This window comes from Sciurus vulgaris, assembly GCF_902686455.1.
Source record: "Sciurus vulgaris genome assembly, chromosome: 7".
NCBI classification, from domain to species: Eukaryota; Metazoa; Chordata; class Mammalia; order Rodentia; family Sciuridae; genus Sciurus; species Sciurus vulgaris.
Window position 1 is genome coordinate 35,741,013 of NC_136467.1, and position 20,737 is coordinate 35,761,749.

Sequence of the window (20,737 nt, forward strand, 5' to 3'; positions counted from 1 at the left end):
CTAAGTTGCCCAGGCTGATCTCCGATTCATGATCCTCCTACCTTAACCTCCAAAGTAACCGAAATTAGAGGCAAGTGAGAATGAAGTTTTAAAGCACAGTGGAACTCCATTGGAGGATTTTGTCTTTGAAAGCACTGTAGCTGCTACATGGAGGATGCACTGAAGGGTCAGGGGAGAAGGCTGAGTCCATGGTCCAGCAGTGCTGCTCTCTTGGAATGTATTGACCTTGAGTTTTAAGCCTAAGCACTGCTGTGCTATTTCCTTTACTTGGTGTAGTTTTTCACCAAGTAGCATGATCTTGTTGATTGCTGGAGATTCAAGCCTACTGTCACGTGTTTGTGCCTTCTTCAGAGCTTTGTGACACTCACTACTTTATACTCTTAGCAATGTCATCAAAACATTGGCTTTTTTTTTTTTTTTTTTTTTTCCTAGTTATTTAAAATGTTTTCCTTGGTAGACTTGGGTCTGTGTAGGTAGGGGTTTGCTGTTTGGTTTCGGGTGTGTGTATGCAACTTAATGTTTACTGCTTGATAAGAGAATAAATGAAATGCAACACTTTTTCCTTGAACAGTCTTTTTCTTCACCCTAAAGCAGATTCTGGATTGGATTGCACTCTTGACAGTATGCTCGTTTCATGGGTGTAGAATGATGTGTTTTGTTCTGTTTTGGTTTTTCTTCCCCACATTTTTTTGGGCATCATGCCTTAAACACAGGAGTTGGTGAGCTATAGCCCTGGGTTAAATCTGAATTGACACCTGTTTTTGTAAATAAAGTTTTATTGGAACACAGACACATTCACTTATGTACTGCATATGAGATGAATGTTTGTAGTAGAGACCACGTGGCCTACAAGAAGTGAGAACATTGACTCTAGCCCTTTACAGCAGAAGTTTGCTGAGCTTTGCTCTAACTCAGGGAAGGAGTCAGACACTAAGGTCAAGGTGACAGAAGTGATCACATGTGGGAACATTTTTTAAAGTAGCCGTGGTTGATTCTTGTATGGATTAATAGATTTCTAAGACTCGTTTTTTTTTTTTTCCCCTGTGCTGAGCATAGATATAAAAAAGAAAATCTGGTGAAAGTTCTGGTAGTTTCGTTTTCATAAGTGTACGATGATTTTGACCTAACTCGTGTCTGCATTAAACAGTGGTTCTCTAGCATGAACCACATCACCTGGAGGGCTTGTGAACCCCTTCCTGCCCCTTCTATTTCTAATTCACCAGATCTCAGTGATTTCCAGAAGCTGCATTTGAAACAAGTTCCCAGATGAAGCTAATGTTGCTGGTCTGGGGGCCACATCGTGAGAACCATTAGTTTAGAATAGTGGTTCTGAATCCTAACCTGTCTTTCAGAACTCCTAGGAGTTTTAAAAAAAAAAAAAATCTTTTAAAATGTGCTTGAGGGGCTGGGGATATAGCTCAATTGGTAGTGTTTGCCTTGCAAGCACTGGGTTCAATCCCCAGCACAGCAGAAATGTGCTTGAACCTCAACCCAGACTTTCCAACTCAGAATCCCCAGGGATATTCTGTCTTCTAAAAAGAATGATTCTGGCCAGGTGCAGTGGCACACACCTGTAATCCCAGTAGCTCAGGAGGCTGAGGCAGGAGGATTGCAAGTTCAAAGCCAGCCTCAGCCAAAGTGAGGCACTAGGCAACTCAATGAGACCCTGTCTCTATACAAAACACAAAATAGGGCTGGGGATGTAGTTCAGTGGTTGAGTGCCCCTGAGTTCAATCCCCGGTACCTGCTGCCCCCACAAAAAAGAGAATACTTCTGAAGTATACTTATTTCTCAAGATTTTAGAACCTTTCTTATAGATTTTGCTGGTTAAGGAATGTATGGGATGTTTTAACGGTGGGTTTGAAGTGACAATTAGATTTAGCTTCTGTTACATCCTCAATTTTAAGAAAAATTGGAATTTTTTATGCACATTAAATTTGTCAGTGGACTGCAATAAAACTATAGTTCAAAAAGTACACTGTTCAATTCAGCAAACTTCTTTTCCATTTTCTTAGTCAACTTGATAACTATTAGTTGGTAAATGTGTGCTTCCACTATATAATATAGATTGTGATTCTGTGGCTCAAACGTTCCCTACTTTTGAAAGTGAGTGTGAGTTTATTTTGAAGGGGGTACATGGCTCACATTTGCTACCCCTTTCTTGGTGTCACAATAACAAGTGTCTACTGAAAATTCGTAAGGCACTAGGGAGGTCTTCCCTGTCCGTTTGTAGCCCTTAACAAGGCAAAAGGTGTTTTTAAGTAACATTAAGCTCCTGGCACTCCAACTGTGTCTTTGTTTAGAGAACTAGTTTTCCCTTTATCACAATTTCAGCATATTGTATGACTGATTGTTCATTTTAATTTTTTATTGCTATATATAACATTCTGAAGATGAGTGTTATGTGGGAATACAAATAAGACAAAACAACAATGAAATAATAAATGTGGAAATACCAAATCCTTGGCATTTTGGCAACCAGTGTAGCAACCAAGAGAGTCATGGTCCATACAAAGAGCTCTTGAGCACCCTGCTTATGAAGGGCAAGTATTTCTGCCATGCTTTTGACTTTCACGCTTAAAAAAGAAAAAAAATTAAAGGTTGGGAATAATTACCAAGACTTGGGTTTATAGATCCCTAAATCCATATAGTAAAATAACCATCAACTTCTTAAAGTACATAATTCTATATTATTAAAAAATCATGATTACTAATGTAAAATGTTGGAACGTGAGTTTGACAAATGGCTTAACAAGAATAATGTTCTGTAGTATGGAAGAGCTCATTTATTAAAGTGCATTTAGATTCAGTCAAATTTTGACCTGGATGTTTTTGGTGAAAGTTTTTATTTTTATTTTTATTTTATTTTTTGTATTTTATTAAGAAGAAAGTATATTTAGATGCTATTGTATGTTAAGTAGAAATGAAGCATCAGCAGATGTTCTTTCCTTTTCCAAGAATATCACTTGCATATATATCTTTCAGCTTTACAAAGAGGGATGTTTATTCCACAGGGTCTCGGGGTCCTGCTGTGTTGCCCAGGTTGGTTCCAAACCTGGGCTCAAGGGATCCTCTGGCCTCAGCCTCCCAAATAGCTGGGACCACATGTGGATTATTCTGATATCCTCTAGAAGGCCTTAATACTGCAAAAACATCCCAGAGTAATAGAGAATGTTAATTCATTGTTACTCTCTTAGCATATTTACTTAGAAGTACAAAGTCTAATTATTTAACTGGAAAAATTGAAATGTTTCTTAGTGATCAGAAATGTATAACTAAATAGAACAAAGAAAAATATATTTATATATGACAGACAGACTACATTTTGATTCATTGTACACAAATGGAATACAACTTTTCATTTCTTTGGTTGTACACGATGTAGAGTCGCACATAGGGTCAGAAATATAGTTTTGATTAACTCATCACCTTTTGTCTGTTAAATTTCATTTCTCAGGAATGTTCTAGACTCCCTACAGGCCAGGGTGTAGATTTGTGGTCTCTCATGGTTCTGAGAACAAAATGAAAGACTTGATTTTGTTTTTTGCATTGCTCATAGGAGTGTGGTATAGTTCAGGTCAGTTGATTCTCAAAATAAAATGCTTTACCCAGGCTCACATGTACCCAGTGCTTGCTTGACGGCTCTGCTGATGCTTCCTGAAAGTTCTTACTACTTCTGAAAAAGTCCCACCCCATTTTTATTTTTCAGTGAAACCCATAATTTATGTAGTTGGTCCTGCCCGCACAACATGTATTTTATTTTTATTTACCTATAGAGTTTTAGTATGGTGTCTGATCTGCAAATTAACAAATGACTCCTTCCCTTATGAGAGCAAAATGAAGCACTTACTGCTGCTTTTTGCATTGCTCATAGGTGTTGGATTCCTGGTATGAACAAACTTCAGACATAATGTAGATGGTTGAGGGTGGTTGGGTAAAGTGGTAGTAGTATACAAACTTTCAACATATATTCATTCCCTGGACCTCTTGCTGGGCAGGGGTCTCTGCTTTTTGCCCCATGGGGCTCTGTAGGTCTCTGTGCCCAGCCGTGGATGTGGGCTTTGGATGGACAAGATGTAGTTTGTTGCCAACCCCAGTGGCACACATCTGTAATTCCAGCGGTTTGGCAGAAGGATCTCAAGTTCAAAGCCAGCCTCAGCAAAAGTGAAGTGCCCAGCAACTCAGACCCTGTCTCTCAATAAAATACAAAATAGGCCTGGGCATGTGGTCAATTTCCGGTAACCACCTGAGTTCAATTTCTGGTACCCCCCCCCCAAAAAAAAAGATATAATTTAAAAGTGGCCAAGAAAAAGACTTATTTTAACAGTCGGGTGAAATTCAGGATATAATGTGGAGGATAACCAGGCTAAGGATAAGTAGAGTACTCCCAAGTCTAGGATGGTGCCATATGATACTAACAGGACTACCATTTTGTCTAATTTCTTGTGCTCCATCAGGAGGATGTGGTATTCTGTGCAGCTTCTGCTTACAGACTCCTAAAGCAGGAGGTGAAGGTTAGCCTTATAAACCATTCCTCAGCCTGGAGCACTAGTCTGCTGCTACCCACTGTCCTTTCCACAGGATAGGAGAATTGTACTTTAGAAAGGCCCCAAGGTCATCCTACTGCCTTCCTGAGTACTTTGGGTGTGGTCTTCCTAGAGCAACTATAGGTTGGGGGGTGGTTTCTGAAGGAAGTTGTGGATATGAGCTTTTCTGTCTCTCAGTACTAAGTGATGTCCAGGTTTTAATTTAGAAAGCAAGGATTCAGGGCTAGGAATGTGGTTTAGTGGTAAAGCGCTCACCTAGCATGCATGAAACCCTGGGTTCAATTCCTAGCATGGCAAAACAAACTAGGATTCAGAAGTGCATACTACGTTCATCTAGAGCCTGTAACCCTAGACGTGATGGAGATGTGCAAAGTTCATGTTACAGAATGAGAGCATCTAGTCTGAGAAGACATATAAGAAAAAGGCTCAAAGATGGGTACAACCACTCTGAAAGGCCTCTCGATCAGAGGGAAGGTTGTGTGCTTCGAGGGCAAATATCCTTAGTGCTCAAGGGCAGGTTGCCAACAGCTCACTACCAAGCAGTCATTGTCTATGAAGTTTTCAGACCAAGACACTTTTTTTTTTTTTTTTTAAATTAACTGAGGCTCTAGGAGATTGGTCATAGTGGGTGGAGAGGAGGAAAGGACAATAACTATGAGCAAAGGGTGAAGAATACAAATTACTCAGGAAGAGAAAGTTATTTTTTAGTCACTTATGCTATCTCATTCATTGCTCAGTAAATATATTCTGAGCATCTATTTGTTAGCTGCTACTATCCTAAGCACTATGAATATAGGGGTTAGGAGAGAGATTAATTCCTGATTTCCTGGAACCCATTTTGATGGGAGAAAGACAACATTAATAAACATATCTTGATGGGAGTATAAATTAGCACAGCCATTATGGAAAAAAATATTGGAGGTTCCTGAAGATGCTAAAAATAGAGCTGCCATATGGTCCAGCAATCCCACCACTGGGAATATATCCAAAGAAAATGAAATTGGTATGTCAGAAGGATATCTGTATTTCCATGTTCATTGTGGCATTATACATGATAGCTAAGATATGGAAGAAACCCAAGTGTCCAACAATGGATGAATGGATAAAGAAAATGTATAAATACAATGTAACACTATTTGGCCTTAAAGATCCTGCATTTGCAATGACATGGAAGAAACTAACGGACATTAGGTGAAATAAGACACAAAGACAAATGCCATGTGATTTCACTTATGTGGAATTTTAAAAAGTCAAACTCAAGCGGAGAGTAGAAAGCTGGTTACTAGGGATCTGAGGTTGGGAAGGAGGGTGGTTTGATGACATCATTGTCAGAACAAAATTTCAGTTGGGAGGAATAAGTGTAAGATCTATTGTATAACATGGTGACTATAGATTTTGAGTGTGTGTGTGTGGTGCTGGGGATCGAACCCAGGGCCTTGTGCTTACAAGGCAAGCACTCTACCAACTGAGCTATCTCCCCAGCCTGACTATAGTTAATAACGATGTATTGCATTCTTAAAAGTTGCTGAGTAGATTTTAAGAGTTTCTACTATATAAGTACATGAGGTAATGTATGTGTTAATTAACTCTTGGCTATTTAACAAGGTATATATGTTTTAAAAGATGTAAATGATAAATAAACAATTTATTGTCAATTAATAATTAGAAGAAACACACCAGAGTTATGAGGGGTTGTGAAGAGAATACAAATGGTGTTATGGAAAGATTATGGACATGACGGTGAATGGCCTCCTCTTCTTGTACGCCAAACCTAGTCACTACACTAATGGGCTAATTTCTCAAGAGCTCAATTCTCTTATCTCAAAAACCGCTACTGAATTCACACTCCTGGCCAGGTGATTTATATAGGCATGAACTGAGGCCAGTACTGTTTGTTATCATGTCAGTACTATCTCAGCAGTAGCCTGTTTCCAATTGTTTGTTGATTGAATGGTAAGAGTATAAGATTAATTATACTATATTACTTTATATTTATATATGTAATATATAATAATACTTTATATATTAAATATATAACAATACTCTATATTATAAATGTCTTTGACAAGGAAAATAAAAACAAATGCCAATAGCAGTGTTTATTGCTGCTAATATTTAGTTTTATCAGTGGCATTTTTCTCCCTTGCTTTAGATTCCCTAAAATAAATTGGGATTAGCTAATGAGTAATTAAAGAGAGATTTTTTTTAATGTTCAATATTTAGAATAACAATATGTGGAATCGGCAAGCAAGTTGATAATGCATATTCTTAAGAGATGTAGTTATGTATTTTTGTTTTTTTTTTTTTTACATAAGAATAGATCTCTTCTTTCATTTTTTTAAAGATTTTTATTTTTGCTATACTAGGGACTGAACGCAGGGGCTCTCTACCACTGAGCTACATCCCCAGCCCTTTTTATTTTTTATTTAAAGATAGGGTCCTGCCGAGTTGCTTAGACTGGCTTCAAACTTGCCATCCTCCTGCTTCAGCCTCCCAAGTAGCTGGGATTACAGGTGTGTGCATAAGCATACCTGGTATGAGTTCTGAATTAGATATCAATTCATGCACTGAGATTATAATTTTTAGAATGCAAATAAGAAAATCCAACAGAAAAATGCTACCATCACTAAATGTTTGGGTCCTCCCAAAATTCATATGTTGAAACCCGACTCCCATGGTAATGGCATTAGGAGGTGGTGCCTTTGGGAGGAAAGGGTGGAACTGTCCAGAGTGGCATTAATGTTCTTATAAGAGTGCTCAGAGAAGCCAGATGCAGTGGCACACGCCTGTAATTCCAATGACTCAGGAGGGCAAAGCAGGAAGATCACAAGTTTGAGGCCAGCCTGGGCAACTTAGCAAGACCCTAAGTTTGAGGCCAGCCTGGGCAACTTAGCAAGACCCTATCTCAAGATAAAAATTTAAAATGCTGTAGTGTACCCTTGGGTTAAATCCCCAGTATTGTACAGAGTGTCCAGAGAGCCAGCTAGCTTTTTCATGGTGTGAAGTTTTAGCTAGAAGCTGTCTGAGGTAGAAAGTAGGCCCTCACCAGAGACATTCTACCTTGATCTTGGACTAATCAGCCTCCAGAACTGAGAAATCTGTTGTTCATTTTCTACCCAGTTTATATTTTTGTTATAGTAGCCCAAAGTGATTTAACAAAATCTTCATGAACTTATTGTTAAATTTTAAATAACTAAATACCTGGATTCGCCATTCAGATTTATGGAGTAATATTTGCTTTTAAAAGTTGAGTTTTCAGCTTCTTGCACCATCTCATATACTTTTTATAATTTTATGTCTAAGGAAAACAGATTTAGTGAAGGTAAACAATTTGCTGGCCCTTTACATAGTGGCTATAAACATTCCTGGATCTCCTATCCCCCGCAGGACTGGGGATCAAATCCAGGCCCCTGAGCATACTAGGCAAGCTGAACTACAACTCGGGCCTCATTCCTGATTTGAATCTTCTTGGTTTTTGTTTCTTTTGCTAGCTCAGATTTATTTCTCTATTTTTATTAGAGCTCTCTGGTTATACTTAGTAGTTGGGATCATCTACTTCAGTTCTTCATCTGCAGAGTCTGGTAAATACCCCTACCTCAGAGTCAGGGTGGGGACTAAGAGACAAGTCATAACCATGAACACAGCACAGTAGGGGGAATGTGTTTAATTGTACGGAATGTTTGTTAAAAACCAAAACGAATGCTTCTATCAGAAAGATCTTTCAGGAAGATATATTAAAAAGTTAGAAGTGCCTAAAAATACAGAAGTTTTCTTAGTTAATTCTGATTAAGGATATCAACTTCTATGCTAAAGCAGACTTTTTATTGAAAATTTAGGTTTCATTAAATATTAGTATTTCTACAACAGTGTTAGCACACATACTAAGTAAATGACTTGTTTTGCTTTAGATTATAGCTACCATTTAGCACTTATACATTAAGTGCCAGGTACAAGTATCAGCACATTTAATCCTCCCAAAGAAAAAACAATGAGATAGGTGTTATCATTCCAATTTGACAGGTGTTGAAATGTCTCTGGAATACTGTCAAGTTGAAAGTCTGAGGTTACTTGGCTTACAAAGTGGGGAACAGGTTAGACCCCCACCTGTCACCACTACAGTGTCATAGGTGAGAGCAATGACTGTACTGTGTACATCACAGGAGAACGACTCTTGGTAGAAAGAGCACTCTGGTTTCTGAACAAAAGCATATGGGATTTGTCCCTGTGCGTGCTGATTCAGTGGAGGATTGACTGAGAACCTCACTATTAAAGATATTTATTCAGCATTAAAAAACTGTCCCTGTCACTAACTCTGCTAGGCACTTTGCTTGTTCTTTTTCTTTTATTTCCTCATGACCACTCTGGGATAGATATTATGTGGTAGGTATGGTACCCATTTCACAGATGGTGGAACTGCATCTGAATGAAGTATATTTCTTGCCCCAAATCATAGTTGTCTCTGAAGCCACTTTATTTTTATTAGAGCTCTATGGTTATACTTAGTAGTTGGGATCATCCCAACAAACTCATACATGCACGAAAAATGATTTCAGTTCTTGATCCCTCTTTTCCTCCCCTCCTCCCTCCCCTTCCCCTCTCTTTCTTCTACTTGACTTCCTTTTGCTCATCTACTAATTTGTATTTGATTGGTTCTTTATGTAATCTTATCCTTTCGGCCCCCTTTATTTTACTTTGGCTTCCACATATGATGGAAAACATTAGACACTTGAATTTGAGTTTAAACCACTTTTTAATTTAATGAACATTGTATTTATCTGTTCTGTGCTGTGCTGAAATTGTGAAGTGTTGGTGATAATGACAAACGGTAAATAAATTATAGGGAAAATTGAGGCACCCAGAATAAAATCTAATCCCGGGTCTCTCTGTAATCACCTGTTTCACCTCTGGAAAGCAATGACTTGGTTTCACGTGGAAAATGGAAGCTGGGTATTGGACTAGACATTGTTCCTAGACTGAGGCTTTTATTTTTACAGCCAGGATTGGGCCCGAGAATTTAGCTAAATATTCCCTTAAGTGCCACTAGATGGCGCATGAGAACAAAAGAGATGAGAGACGTTTGTAGGATACACACAGCCCTCATTTAAAATTGTGATAGAATATATTTTCTGAAGTGAATCATTGATTTCAGGCTACTGATAACTAATGTTAGGAACACCTGACCTTATATTTTGCCAATATAAAACTGAGTTACCTCTAATTTGGAGTAGAACTTTGATAAATCTAAGCAGAAAGCTAATTCTTTATTTTTGGCAGAACATTAGCCATATAGATCTCTTGGCATCATTTCTATTAAATAACTCTGGCCCTAAAGGTAGAAAAAATTAAACTGATTACATGAAAAAGATGATAGTCAAGGAATATTCTTAGAAATTCTAAAAAGTGAATTGCTTATGCTTTATTTGGATTAAAATGTTTATCTTTAGGAATGCAGGTTTAAGAAAAGACACAAAAACATAACCAAAAAGCATACACCTTTGTTCTCTGAAGGTCATTCTTGGGTCATGAAACTTCCAGATTTTGTACTCTATTAACACTATTTGTATTTCAACTCTTACTGTTTTTTTTTTTTCCCCCCACGTTATCATCTGCACTTCCTTTGAAGCATACAGTCTGAGTCAGACCAGCAAACAAAAGGTAGAAATCCCAGGAAGGATATTGCAAGGGTGGAGACAAAGAATGAAGTATTCAGATTAGATGTTTTAATGAGATCCAGGTCAGTATAATTTCCGAATGTCTCTACAACATAAAAATAAGTGACCAGCAGAATTAGTTTAATCCCTGTTCCTTCAAAGGAATTAAAGTCTTATTTAGAAATACATTTCCAGGACAGAAGTAAAATGGCATCCTCCAGGGAATGTCCCAAGGATGCCTTTGCTCTTCACAACTATATCAACCATGAAGGTCAAACAGAGTAAGGATGGACCAATTATTTCAAAACAATTTTTATTTGTTTTCCAGAGACATTTAAAGGAGAATGTGGGCTATCTCAAGAAGAAGATGCTTTTGGTTTAAGCAAGTTTTAGAGTTAATTGAGTACTCACGTGTAGCTGCCATTTGTTTCTGATGTGTATTATTTAATTTCTCACTAGTTCTGTGAGGGAAAGGAATTTATCTTCCTTTATGGATAAGGAAACAGGTTTTAGGAGGTCAAGAAATAAGTCCAGGGGCTGGGGAGATAGCTCAGTTGGTAGAGTGCTTGCCTTGCAAGCACAAGGCCCTGGGTTTAATCCCCAACACATAAATAAATAAATAAATAAATAAATAAATAAATAAATAAATAAATAAATAAAGTCCAGGGTCTCATGACTGCCAGTTGGAGGATGGCCTGCTCCAGCTGATTCTAAAGGCTCAACTTTGAGCCACATCAGTATGACCTTCCCTTGAGATAAGTGGCATTTGAAGGCCAGATGTGTGCCATGCTGTGAATTAACTGAAACTTTCTTTAGCTACCTCTCGGTGGTCTGTTTTTCACTCACACCTATACTCCTTTAGCCTTCCGTTCTCCATTCAGTGGCCCCAGAGAAACTTGGGCATTATAGGTCAATTGAAAAAATAAAGAAGCTATTTCACCTGTAATCTCTTACAGATAATGCTTGAACCCAATCTCTAACGTTACTATACAGATCAAGGAGGCTTTTTAATGTTCAGGGACTGCTCTCTTAGGCTTGAACATAGTTCATCTCATTCATCTCCAAAACGGTATGCAAATCATCCATCTATCTTGATTTTTGATTTTTTTTTTTCAGTGTGTAACTCAAATACTAAAAATTTCATGGAGGTAAATAGGTCTTGTTTAAGTCCCCCTAGATTATGTTCCCACCCACAGGCTAGCTTTGTGTCTAAGAAAGTTATTCATAAATTGCCTCAAGTAACTTAGGAGGTAAGTGGATGAAAGATTATTATGAAATGTCATTTTGGCACAACCTCAAGGGAGGCCTCAGAGAACAGGATGTGGCGCATTCTATGCAAAACCTGCTTCTTGTCTAGCAGGTGAAATCCGGCAAGTCCTCTGATTACATGCTCTCAAAAACCTCATCTGTAAAATGAGAGGGAGGGGCTTGGTGTACTTCAGCATCCTTCCAGACTCTAGCCTTCTAGGATTCTTCAGGCTCCACATCTGAATATGGTAACCAGAAGTAGAACACGTAATTTTTAATCAAAGCCAAAATTATTTGAAGATGGTGTTATAATTAATACTTAAAAGTTCTTAGAGATACTTAGAGGGAAGCTCAAAAGGAAAGATGATCATGGCTTAGAAAACTCAGTAATTAATTGCTAATGACTCATGCCCTACTCCGGCTCACCTCCCCCATCCGGAGCACAGGAGTTGGATAAGTGACTTAGGAATAGGATAAGTAAGGGAAAAAGTGAGTCAACTTCTTCCTGGCATGCCTTTAAAAAAAAAAAAAAAACAAAATAACTGAAAGAAATTTTTGTTACTTAGTATACACTATTTTCTACACCTGTTAATTATGAAATGGAACCTACTTAACATCTAATAGTACCTCCAAACTCCATTTGCAATTTTGGATAATCTAAATAACATTCTATCTCAATACTGTCAACCACAAATTTCATTTCATAGGTTTCTTCTTCCTCATTCTCTATATAAATATATTTATTTTATATATTTATAGATTTATATTATATTTATATATATATGATTTTTTTTTTTTTTTAAGGGTTAGAGCAGATGGTTGGTCAGTCATGTAACAGAACAGTCTTTCCTTAATGGGAATGCCAGACAGTGTAAATGTTCACACTTGGTCCAATTGGAAGCTCAAAGCGGAGAAGTTTGATAGGCTGGCTCATAGTCTTCAAAGTGGGGATTAGACAGAAAAGGCTCTTAGAAGCCCTTTGTTCATCTTTTCATAAATTGTGAAACTAAGACTGGAGAGTTAAGGCACTTGTCCACGATTATACCACAGGGAAGTAGCAGAGTTAGGACTAGAAGGCACAACTCCTGGCACCCAAGTTCAGCGTTCTTCTGTTACTTGTTTTTGTAGTAATTGGATACATAGAGAAAAATGGAAAGCAGATCATTTGCAAACCATGCCATTCTACAAATCTTGTGGGTTGATTTATTTTGTGTTTGATGTCTGCATTTGACTTGATTTGAAGGTCTGGCTGTGTACATTATAGAATACATAACATGTGAATGATCCATCACTTCAGGAGAGGAGATGTATAGAATTAACCATATCTTTTTCTCAGAGAAAGATATATGCATTTTGATGGACTCAGAACACATGTTCTTGATATTAATATTAAATACAGTAGTAACAATTCCTAGTAGTGTGTGTGTGTGTGTGTGTGTGTGTGTGTGTGTAACTGAAAGCAAAACCAAATGAATTAAGATGGAATGAAAGGACCCATGAAGTGAAACAGGCCAGCATGATGTCTGTCAGGACTCTTGCATAAGCCAAGGCAGCTGCACTGAGGTGTGTTCAGTTTCTAGCCAGGAGCCTTTCTTTGCATGAAACAGTTTCCAGAATAATCTGGTATGCATGTAAATGACACATTGGAAATGCTTCTTCTCAGCCCTGTTCCTTTAACTCAAAGTGAATAGATGTGTTTTTGTAGCAGACCCACTGGCAAATTGCTGCCAATCTGTAGTAGTTCTAGAATATTCTTTTTTTGAATGGTCCTGGAGAAATGTAGAGACAAACAGCTCTAGAAAACATCTAAGGTAAAATGATGCCTGAAAAGTAAGCCTGATTTTCTTTTAGATTTTAAAAAAATGTGTGTCTGTGTTTTTCTGCACTTTACTTTTTTGCTTTGTATTTCCTGACCAAGTATAGATCAATTTATCTTTTTTTAAAAAAAAAGTAAACCTAATTTTATGAAATCTACATCTAAGATTTTATCTAATTGAGTTACTAGCAAAAACAGGGACCAGATATTTCATGACTGTCATGTGCAGGGCCTTGAACACATTGAACCTGTCTAATCGGTGATTCAGAGGGTTTAGGTATATCTGAATTCCTGTTTTACCACTTCTTATCAGTATGGAAACACACACAGGTTAGGTAACCTTTGCAAGCATTAATTCTTCCTACATGTAAGTTAACTTTAGGTAAAGTACCTAATGCACATTCTTAAAAAAAAAATTGAGTTCCTTAGACTATAACCCCCTTTTATACCTGGGAATGTATTATTGGACTTAATGTCAAAGGCCTCTATCCTTTGTGATTAGCATCAAGTAAAGCATCTTCCAATCTGACACTCCCTGCTAGGAAGCCAAATAATAAGACATTGTTATTACATTTGTATTAATAACTGGTGACACTAGGCTATAGTTAAATGTTGAAAATTCACCAGAAGGCAAGCTGATCTGGAGTTATAAATAGTTCTATGGGCTATAGCTATAAACAGGCAAAGTTAATTTTCTATTAAAATACAAGTAAAGCTAGACAAAGGAATGGCACTAGATACCAAGAGTGCAAGAGGTTGAAAACGGCCCATCCCCCAGTCCCCTGAGGAATGGAGCTTTAGATTCTGGAAATCGGATGGCAGAGGTGGGTCACTGAAGTCTTTCTCCTCTTGCATCAGAGTGGGTCCTTTGTCAGCAAGGATCACAAATAATTTTCCTGCAATGTCTAAACATTGATTTAATTTTTCTCCTTAAATTTAAGTACCAAGGTCTGTCTTCTCTTTTTATAGTAACCACAAAATGAAAATGAAAAATAGCTTCATTTTCCTCTAATATGCAAGATGCTCATTGTAACATATTCAAATGATAATGTAGGTAGTTAAAATCACTTGATGATAATGACCATAATATTTTAACGATCACCCTTTCGTGACTCTATGATAGTTATTGTGGAACTTTTTTCACATATAGTCTTTGGCTATCACCTTGCCCTCATAATCGCTTTCAAAGCAAAACAATACAGAAATGGGAAATCCATCTCTCCTACCCGACATGCACTTTCCATATGACAGAAATGTGGATCTGAATGTATCTTGGGATGTCTCATTTCATAAATAAGACTCTTACGCTAGCACTTCAATCTCTTCTGACATGGGTGTAGAATTCTAGACTTTTATCAGTTTCCCTTTAATTGTTTGTAGTTGTCTAGCACTCACCTAGTGTGGCAGCAAATTTTCTTGGCACCCAAGGAGTCCCATTGCATTCAACTTGGTTTTTGTAGAAAGAATTTTTGAACTCGTATTTCATCAGTTTGACCAATATTGTGTAGTTTCCTCAGTTAAAATAATGGACCTAACTGGCCCGAATAGCTTACTAGTTCTTGGTAGACGTATGTAACTTAAATGACGAGAGAAGAGCTCCACAATGCAGTTCCAAACGTTCTGGCTGCTGGTGGGTTTTACAGAGGGTTGAGAGCATGTTTATCGTATGCATTTGTTTTGTTATTTTTTCCCCCAGTGTTAGAGATGATGTGTGCTATTCTGTTTCTCCCCAACAGCCATCCCCATGATATTATCCAGAGATTCTTTTAAATCAGTGGTTATTTAGAGAAAACAAAGGATTTGGTGAAAACAACCAGACTTGCTCTCCATTGACTATGTTCACATATATTATGCTTTAAAGGTTGCTCTGATGCAGTTTCTAGTTGCCTTGCTTCGGTTGTGACAAGCCTTACCTGATGTATCACATAGTTTCATGGAATCTCTTGCCTATTTCCCATTCTCCTGACAAGATGTGATCTTTCACTTGGTACATGTGTGTCTCGTCTTGATTTGGAGTCCTTATTATCAGCTCTTCCTCTTTGGTTATGCACATGTATCTCTTCGCTTGCCTCTCAAAATAACTTGGACATTACAGCAAGATAACTTCATCCCCTTTATTGTGTAGATCACGTAGTCTAAAAATTGCAATGAACGTGTGACCGCCAAGGAATGCTGAGGTCTGAAATTTGGCTAGCTAGAAGGTAGGCTAGTTGGTGTCATAAATCTGGCATGTCAGAAATGGATTTGGGGGGAAGTTGGCTAAGTTGTGAGGGATGGACTGGGACCACAATCTAGGCAGGTAGCCTTAATTCCAAGAAAACAGCAGAGGAAGAATCAAACTCAAATATAGACTCACATGGAGAGAGTGTTATGGGATAGGCAGAGGGTATAGGCAGAGTTTGGAAGATCTGTTTCATGCATCCACAGTGTTGAGATCTAAACACTCGGCCTTAAAGGATCCAGAAGCAAAATAATGGCATTTGGTTCTGGAGTCATTTGGGAGAAGTTATGTCCCCATCATGAAAGGTTGTGACATGTCATGCAGAATTGGTAAATGGCTTCAATTCTGTACTTCTTTCATTATTAGGTACTTAGGTGCCTACAAAATTTACTTACTTGGTCCAAATCTCTGAAGGGGTCAGAAACAGACATGAGGAGTGTTCCTCGTGTTCAGTCAGTGACTGGGGGAGTCGACTGTTCAGTAAATGCTCAGTGTTGTGGAAGTAGTTGATGCTTACTTGGCTAGACTTATTCTGTATGAACTGGTTTCTTCTAGTTTATGATCCTGAACTCTTTGTCTCCAAAAAGTAGTGGAAAATAAATCTGTTAACTTGATATAGCCTATGGCAGATTGTGGTATCTTAGTTTATTTTCTGTTGCTATAACAAAATCATTGAGATTGGGTAATTTACAAGGAATAGAAGTGTAATTAGCTCATAGTTCTGGAGCTGGGAAGTCCAAGAGTTTGGCATCAACATGTGCTTAATATCTGGTGCAGGCCTCATGTTGCTTTGTAATTTGGTGGAGGTCATCGCAGGGTGAGATGGAGCAGGTAGGCTAGCTCTGATCTCTTCCTCATAAGAATTCACTTCAGTAATGCCAGCATGGGGTCTCCATCTTCATGACCTCACCTAATCCTAATTATTTTTCAAGTCTCTCAAAATTCAAATTTAATTTGAATTTTGGGGACTACAGTTCCAACCCAGGAGCTTTTAAGGGACATAGTCAAACCATAGCACCTGGGGAAATGTTATGATTCCTGGCTTCAATCTCAATAAAAGGTGACAATAAATGTTGAACTTATCTCTTACCAAATCATAGAAGTAAACAGATAAAGACATTTACGCCTTTTTTTTTTTTCCACATTTGATAAAAGTAAGTTACAAGAGGTGAACCAAGGAAATTCCAGAATTTTTTCTTGGTTTTAAAAAAATTATTACTGCTGTTGACTTGCTGTACTGTTTCTAACAAAGTGTCTTTTTTGTTGACACATTTTATGTGATGAGCTGTCTTTATTCATTTTTCATCTGAGTTGCATATCATCTAACTTATAAGGGAAAATTTGGAAAATCTTAAACCAATTTTTTTTGTGTGTGTGTTTGTGTGTGTGTGGTGGTGGTATTGGGGTTAAACCCATAGTCGAACAGATTTGAAGGATGTTTAATTTTTAAGAATGGCAAAAATGAAAGAAGCAGAATGTGTTTGATCTATATAAGTCACCTGAATGAAGGATCACATTTTAGTTGCTTTTTCTGCATATATTTTAAACACTAGAGATTTTGATTAAAGTTGTAGAATAAAGAAGCAGTTTGCCTATAAAGTCACTGCAGATTAGTCTGAAACTAGAAGTGTTGTCCCCTTTGAAGAAAATTGATGAGAAGTAAATGACTTAGGAATCTGTTATTAACAACTGTCTGTCAGATATCAAAGTGTTGAAGCAACCTCCCTGCTGGGGAATCTGTGGAATAGGCTTAAAATCTCTCTCATAGACAGCTCTTACACAGTATTAAAATGTATTTTATTGTAAAACCAGTTAGCTTACTTTATAGTTGCACATGAGCTATAAGCTGTCCCTTGCAATTTAAGTGGTACTAATGGGGATGTCATTTTCAGTAATGTTTTCTCTATTCTCTGTAATTAAGGGCTCTTTGTGTTTTAATTTCATAATAAAATCATGTATCTTTACTTTTACTGCTCTTTCTTCTCACTTTGTGGGTTTTTTCCCCTCAGTTTTGTTTTGTTTCAATTTCATCTCAATACATTTAAAGATTTTTGGTTTATTCAAAGAAATTGATTTAAATTGTAGATACTGGCAGTACTTTTCTAGGTGTTTCTCCCTTGACAATTAGATAAATATTTCTTCCCATTCGCTTTTTTATTGTGATGAAATTTAGAAATAACAAAATTTATCATTTTAATTGTTTTTAAATGTAGAATTCAGTGACATTTAGTTTGTCTTGTATGAAAGATGGGGAGAGATACTTTTAGAAAGTCTTCAAACATCATATGTTAGTTGTTCAAATAATAACATGAACACCTTAATCTGCTATTCTTTTGTTTTACAGGGTTGGGGATTGAACCCAGGGCCTCACATATGGTAGGCAATTGCTCTACCATTGAGTTATACCCCAACCCCTGCTATTTTTAATTCTTCTCCCTGAACAATAATTATTTATTTAACCAATATCTAAGACTCTCCTAATTCAGGTTTGGTGGCACATGCCTATAATTTGGGAGGCTGAGGCAGGAGAATTGCAAGTTTAAAGCCAGCCCATAATTTAGAGACTCTACCTCAACAATAAAAAGGGCTGAAATGTAGCTTAGTGGTAGAATGTCCCTAGGGAGTACTATGAAAAAAATAAACTCTCCTGTTAGTCTGCTTTCTTAAAAGATAAAAAGGCAAAAGTTCAACCATTAGGAACCTTACTTTTAGACTTGCACATGTGGAGTTATACAAGAAAACAGTTTATTATAACATATTGCAGAAAAGTCTAGAATGAAGAAAATTGGCATGTATAATGAAGTTTTGATGAAGGTTTGCTTAAGCCTTCCTGGCAGGGCAGAGCAGGATCTTTTGACCCTGAAGGATGAGAGGGCATTCACCAGGTAGGCAGACCCAAGGAAAAATGAGAGTAGCTTTCATGCTGAAGAATGTACCAAGGGTGGGCATCGGAGCCACCAAGGCATCTGTGAGGAGTGGCGATGGGCTTGCTGGGGGGGCTCACTGGGGTGTCTGAGGAAGATTGTAGTGATAAGGACAGAAGGCAGATGTGTGATGTTTCCAAAGTATGTCCTCATCTTGATGTTCTTAGTTGTCACTTAAGTTGGGAGAAGGACAACAGTTTAGGAAGCCAAAGAAGTTTAGGGACTATTCAGTCAAAATAAGGTTTCTCAATTATAGGACTTTTATATGTGAATTCTCATTTTCTCAGTGTGAGAAAAGATATGAACTGTTTGCTAAATGCACTGACCACAGAACTCTTGGCTACTCCTTGACCCCTCATGGGGAAGCGCTGCTGCAGGTCTTGGGAACCCCCCAGCCACTTCATCCTTAAGACTGAGTCTGTTTTCCCCATCGTAAGGTTTTGAATTCTTTAGGAAATGAGCCTCCAAGGTCCCTGATACTGGTGTTTGAAATTCAGGAATTTCAAGCCCAAACATGTCTCATTAGACTTAGTATAGTCTTTAATGTGAAACTAATTTTGTAAATGTCACAAAGATCCATGTTTCCTTTATTTATCATGGAAAAATGAAACAAAACATCCTAGCTGTCTCTTGTTTTATCTGTTTTGGTTTTTTTAATGAGAAATGAATCAATTAGAATGGAATATCTTCAATGTTGAAAGGATCCTGGAATTTATGGTTTAAAAACTCCTTGTTAACTTGGATATATTCCAATAGTAGAACAAATAATTAGCCAATACAAAAAGGAAATATCCTCTGTGGTAGTTCTATGGATAGTTAATTTTCTTTATGCTTATTTGGATTTTTCTATAATTGTTTTTTACTATGAACCCTTATGGCTAGTGTATTAAGAGAATGTATTAATATAGACATTAAGGTGTAATAAAAATAGGAAGCCAAGAAAGAAGAGTGCTTCTGAAAGGTTGTTATTCAAATTATGTTTCTACCGTATGCTTTACTTTGGTCAGAAGGTGTTTATAATCACAATATACTATTCACTTTTTCACTTTCACATCACGGTGGTTTGTTGACTGATATTCAGTATTTAGAATTATGCCTAGCAATGGCTTTCTTCTGAAGGTAGCAATCTTTTTTCCTTTAATGTTTTAACTTTGAGGCATAATTGTGTGTGTGGCAAAATGCAGGTCTGTTAAGTGCACAACTTCATGAATGTATGCAAATGTACTTTAGACTAGTCATAGACCTAGGTCAAGATTAAGCACATCTCTATCCTCATAGACAGTTCTCCTGTGCTCCTTGTTAGTCAAATCTGGTCCCTAAACATCCACCATCTGATTACTGTTGCCATATATTATTGTCTTAAAAATCTCATCTAAAAGTATGTGTGATTTTGTGTCTGTTTTTGGGTATCTTTTTCTCTTATGAAGTTTTCAAGATTAACCTGTGTTGTATCAAAAGCTAATTGGCTTTTTATTGCTGCTTATATGAAAATATAAGAGTTTGTCCATTTTCATGTCCATGGGCATTTGAGTGGTGTGTTAATTTATGTTGTTTTACTATAATGAAATAGCCAAGATAACTTACAAAGAGAAAAGGTAGTTGACTTAAGGATTTTGAGGTTCTGTCTAAAATTGGGCAGACCTCTGGCATACTGGGGAGCAAATGCGTCAGTAAACTCTTTATTTTGCTTTCTGGCTCATGAGGTGAAGAGGAAATTGGGTCCCACAATACTTTTGTGACCATGTGGCACTCAATGACCTGAGTACCTACCTTTAGGCCCCCTCTCCTAAAGATTCTACCACCTTCCAATGGTGCCACAGGGGACCATGCCTCAAACACCTGGACCTTTTAGCGGTCACTCATCCAAACCATGGCAGGGGAATTCAAGTTTAGACCAATAGTAATAAATTAGTATCTCATCTAGATTTAGATTTTTCAAGAAAGAAATAGGACTATAAAAATCAGTCAAATATTTATCATTCACTCAGTTGATCTCTATATAGAATGAAATTTTGGTTAAAACTTAGATACAAAGTTTATTATATCATTTTAACAAATATTTGTTGAATGTCTTTTGTATTCACACTGTAAGAAATACAAAGATGAGTGAAACTCCAAACAAACTTACCATCTGGTAATGTCAATAAAGCTGGTATATAAATGTCTATGGACCAGTGGTAGAGCATTTGCCTAGCATGTTGTAGACCCTGGGTTTGATCCCCAGAACTGCAAAGCATATATTTGTAATATGTAACATTGTATTTCATTCAATAAAATACTGCTATAGGTATTAAGAGAAGGAAATAATCATATTCCCGAATAGAATGATT

The 20,737-nt window shown here is 37.3% G+C and overlaps 1 long non-coding RNA gene across 2 annotated transcripts in view; it reads right to left on the bottom strand.

Moving 5' to 3' along the window:
* Positions 1-20,737, bottom strand: part of LOC306666241 — a 44,516-nt gene that overhangs the window by 3,730 nt on the left and 20,049 nt on the right. Inside the window, exon 3 of one of the 2 annotated variants that reach the window (XR_013765246.1) lies at positions 2,946-3,143. The exons of the other annotated variant lie outside the window; for it this stretch is intronic. This is a non-coding gene — a long non-coding RNA (uncharacterized lncRNA). Of the gene's footprint in view, positions 1-2,945; positions 3,144-20,737 lie in introns of those variants that run through there. 2 annotated transcript variants of the gene reach the window in all.